Raw genomic sequence first — 4856 nt, 5'->3', positions numbered from 1 at the left:
TTGGGGGGGGGGGGGGGCAGTGCTAGGGAGGGTGTGTGGTGAATGGTGAGGAGGAAGAAGGCCCAGCAGGCCTCAGGGAGCCGGACAGGCACTGGGCATTAAGAGTGAAAGAAGGAAGATGCAGAGAGAGAGTAGGGAGGGAAGAAAAGGAGGAAGGAAGGAAAGAAGGAAGAGGGGCAAGGGAGGGAGGAAGGGAGGGAGGAAAGAGAAAGAAAAAGAGGGAAAGAAAGAAAAGGAAGGAAGAGAGGGAGGAAGGAGAAAGATGGCAAAACCAGAATCAGAATGAGATTTAGTTTCTACTTCTCAATGTATTCTCAGCTCCTCTCTCTCTCTCTCTCTCTCTCTCTCTCTCTCTCTCTCTCCACCTCCTGGTTCTCTCTTTTCTAATCAGTCTCTCTCTCTGGTGCTTAGTTTGAATGTTGATCTGGGGGTGACGGGGTTATGCTGAGCGGCTGCAGCATTTCTGGGAGATGGCGCAGCTAGGGCCCAAGGAAGCTGGTCAGGGATTAGCCAGGAGTGGGGTGTTCTCTGGTGGCTGTGGGACCCAAGGGGCAAGGATGTGGGGATGTGTGTGTAACAGCCCAATGGGCTGGCTGGCTGCATAGCACCCCAGAGCGCCTTCCCCAGAACCGGCAGTTTTCATCTGCTAATCGGAAGCAGACTCAAGCTGCCGGGTATGACTCGGCCCGGCGCCCCCATTCTCGGAAATCCCCCAATCTGGAAACTATTAAACTCAGACTGCTTGAAATATAGCCCTTTAATATCTCGGGCTGCCCATTCTGGCGAGGGTGCAGGGTGTTGCTCTGAATACTTGGGGAATACCACCGTAGAAGAAAATAATTGGGGACCCCAGTCCCTGTGCAGCTCCCTCCATGGCATCACCTTACAGGACTGGCGAGGCACTTGTAGGGACCAGCCCCTTCCCCATCATTTGAATCTCCTACCCCCTCCTTCTACTAAATACTCCAATTTCGGGGCTGGAGGAAGGTGGGAAGAGGTGAACATTTTGTTTTGATAGTATTTCCTCTCGTCTTCCCCGCTTAAGAAGAGACCTCCCCAATTCCAGAAGCGATTGTTTTCTCGGTCCTTTTGGAAGGTGCTTTGCCTGTAGTTTTCTCTCTTTTCTTGCTTCCTCGCTCCTCCCCTGGGCCGTTTTACTGTTCTGGGACCCTGGCCGCAGTTCCGCACCGGGCGGAGGACGAGGCACCCGTCTCCCTCGGTCCTGACCGCCGGGACTCAGGCTTCTCTCCGGCCCGAGCTCGGCGGCGTTTCCGGGCCTCCACCCGGCCCCTGTTCCAAGGCCCTGTCGCCTCCCCTCGTCGGTCCGTCAGCGCGGCCTGCTTCCTGCGGCCCGCCTGAGCCGGCCTTGCTCCGGGCAGGAAGGAGGGCCCTGAGCGGAGCGTGGGATCCAGAGCAGGCCCACCCGGTCCAGCCCACTGTTCGGTACCAGCTCGGCCTCCAGCCTGCAGGTCAGGATTGGATTCTAGTTTTATTTATTGTCATTTGTGAACTCAAAGCACAACAACACAACACACATCTGGGGAAAGAAACGAAAGCTGGGGAGGAAAGAGGGGCTTGCAAACGCCCCCTGCCCTAACCTTCTCCTCCCACCTCTCCTCTGCTCCTTTGTCAGAATCACAAAACCCTAAAGGTTGTTCCACTTGGGAAGGCAGAGGATAGGTACATTTCCGCGGCCCCGAAATGCCTCTTTTATGGCGCTGTTTGTCTCCCTGCGCTGGATTCTGAATGGGGCCGAACAAAACAGCAGCGCGGAGCTGGCTAGACGTCTGGGCTTAATTGTTTTATGGTTTAAATAAGGTGGACACTCTTTCCTTTGAAATCGGATTATAGGAATGTTTTGTCTATGGTCCACGGAGAACAGGACCTCACTGGCTGGGAGGCAGAGGTGGAGAGAGCGCGCGCATGAGAGAGAGGGATGGGCTACAAACCAGGGAGCAAAGAGCCAGGAGAAGTCAGAATCCCACCCCAAAGTCCTGCAGGCGGCAGCGGAATAGGCGGTGCGGAGCCAGCGGCAGGGTAAGAGGAGCGAGGAGTTTAGGGTGCGCGCCGCGGGCAGGCGGTCGCGGGAGCTTCGGGGCGTGCATCTGCGTGCGCGGAGGTGTTCCGAGGCCAGAAATGCGCCTGAACGCGGGGGAAATCGCGGCAGTTCCTTTGCACAGTGTCTCTTAATGCGGGAAGGGAGGGTGACAGAAAGAGAAAATAGTGTGAAACCTCTGACAAGGTTTATTTCGAGAATTTAGAAAACAAAAGAGCAGCGGTCCAGAGGGAAATCCCTTCCGGGGACCCCTCTCACGCGCACCCATTTGGAAACTTCTTCCTCCCACCTCCCACCTTTGGGTCAAGCCTGGGGACCTGCTTGCTCTAAGCAGTTGGCTTTTTCCCGGCCGGACTGCATTGGAGTAAGTGGACGCGAGGTGGCGCTGTTGCTCAATGTTAGAGGCGGCGGCGGTGCCCCCGGCCGGCCTGGCCGCACTGACGTTTGAGGCCCGGCCCCGAGGAGCAGCGATGAGAAGGCCCGGCGCCCCGGCCCAGCCCGGCCCCTCTGGCTCTGAGCAAATCAATCCTCTCACCTGCGAGGTGTAAATAAATCGAGAGTGGCGGCGGGAGGTGGGCCCTCGCTCTGGCAGCAGACTCGGGAATCTCAGGAGGGCGGGCGCCGAAAATAATCGCTTTGCGGAGGAGATAAGCACGAAGCAGGCAGCGCGTAATTAACACGAAAAGGCAGAATGACCCGGACAAACGAACATAAATCCGTGGTACCTAGGAGGGCGCTGCAGGCCTCGGGGCGAGGGACAGAGACGCCCCAGCAAGGATGGGGGTCGAGGGACAGAGACGCCCCAGCAAGGATGGCTGCTTGCGGTTCCTTTATTTCCAGGCTCCCGGAGCGAAATCAACCAGATACGTGTAAAAGAAAAAAAACAATCAAATGAACGAAAGAAAGAAAAGGCGAGGGACGCCCCCCGCTCCATCCCGAAAGGGGAAACCAAGTCCAACCGGGGATTTCGGGACTGGTGGGCTCTCGGAGCAGACGGTGCTGGCAGCACACTCGGGACAGTCGCATTCCAGGACACAAAGGCCCGGAAGACTAGCTCTGTGGCAGGGTTTTCGCTGGACCATAAAGTGTGGAGATATCCCCCCAGCCCCTAAAAGATAAGGCGCAGGCCCCAGAGCGGATCCGGCCTGCCCAGCCTCCTCTTTCCAGGAGGGGAGGAGAAAGTATTTATGACAGTCCCCAGTGACCTAGAAGCTGGGAGCCCAGAGTCTGTCTCGTTCAGCTCAGTAGCCACAGAACAGGCTCAGAAAAGGCAGGGCCAGAACCAAGGCTGCGGCGTGCTCTGGTAGTGGAGGAGACCTCTGCCATGCCCTCTACTGCCCTGGACCCTGGGGAGGCCTGCAGCCCTGGCACGGCCCTCTGCTGACCCTCCCCTCCTGCTGCTCCAGGGCCAGAGTTCTGGGTGTCACAGAGTTTGGGCGGTCCCTAAGTCAGACGGGGGGTAGGTTCTTCCAAATTCAGGGGATCCTGGAAGCGTCTCTTGCTGGGCCACCAGTGACTGTCCTTTGGGAATTTGGCCGAGAGTGGCCATTTCCTCAGCAATTATTTAGATACAAAAGGGGGAAGCTCATTCTCTCTACACCATCCTCCCCTGCACTTTCATTTCTTCCTCCATCCCCAGAGCTGGGCTCTGGATGGGGAAGAAAAAGATCTGGTTTTCTAACCGCCTCCTACCTCATCCAACCCTGAAACCCCAGGATGTGGAAGGAAAATACGTAGCAGTTTTTTTTTTCATGATGCAAAAGGCTAAAGATGCATGTGTGTTTATCAGGTCTTATTTTCATATGTGCCCGGATGTGCGTGTGTGTGCACAGTGCCTGTGAGGTGACGGGGCGCTTCCTGGCATGTGTGATAGCTGATTGAGCATGCATTTGATGAAGGTAGCACATACAGTACGTGTGGATCCCGAGTATGGCCCCGCATTGCCCTGTGTACGACAACCTCACACACTGTGGAGGGGGGAGGACCGGAAAAATCATTCTTGTTGCTCTTCTTCGTTCACCTGCACACAGCACACATATCCACAGCTCTCAGACTTTCTCCCTTTTCTCTCTGTCTGGGTGAAGTCCACATAATTGTACATGTTTATGGCCAGGAAAGGGTGCTGATGGAATAAGGTTCCTTTATCCATTAGAATTAACTTGAATTTACCCAGTCTTGGGGATGGGGGAAGCCCCCCAGAGAAAGTGTGGGTAAATAAAGAGTGTCTGTTGACAGTTCCCATCCACATCCTGGCCTGGGCAGCCTGCCTGGGGAAGTGTAGGGGTGTGTGTGTGGTGAAGCCAGGGAGCCCTTCCTAGCCGAACTGGCATTTCCTATGGGGTTAGGGTATGTGGGGACAGTTAAGAGGCCTGCTCTAGTCTCCTCCAACCCAGATACAAGGGGTCTCCTAAGAAGAAACCTCCTGGATCAGCCCAGCCAGAAGCCAGGGACCCACCAGCTGCCCTCTCCTTCTCTGTCCCCACCAGCAGCTTTGCTCTCCAGCAAGCTCATGGCTATGCTATTGCCTGGGCTTCCTGCCTCAGGCAGGAGCTGGTGTCTGAAGGGTCAGTGCAGCCCTGACTGGGTATATGGAGTGCCCCCTGCCTCTGGCCCTCTCCACTACCCACAGCACGCAGGCAGGCAAGAGAAAAGGATCTAGGGAAGACAGGGCAGCTTCCCACCCTGGGGAGGGGCAAGAGTCATGGAGGGTTCTGATGCCTGAAGTGTTTGGGGATATGATGTGCTTGTTCTTCCTCAGAGTCCCCAGACTTAAGGACACCCCTGGGGAACCCAACTTTGG

General features: G+C 56.1%; 1 protein-coding gene across 1 annotated transcript in view; it reads left to right on the top strand.

Annotated features, from left to right (window-relative positions):
- HOXC4 (homeobox C4) overlaps positions 1-4856 on the top strand; it is a 60429-nt gene that overhangs the window by 9501 nt on the left and 46072 nt on the right. The window lies entirely within an intron of this gene.

Source organism: Neophocaena asiaeorientalis, unplaced genomic scaffold (genome assembly GCF_003031525.2).
Source record: "Neophocaena asiaeorientalis asiaeorientalis breed wild unplaced genomic scaffold, Neophocaena_asiaeorientalis_V1.1 scaffold134, whole genome shotgun sequence".
In the NCBI taxonomy this organism is placed as follows: Eukaryota; Metazoa; Chordata; class Mammalia; order Artiodactyla; family Phocoenidae; genus Neophocaena; species Neophocaena asiaeorientalis.
This window is presented reverse-complemented; position numbering and strand designations above follow the sequence as displayed.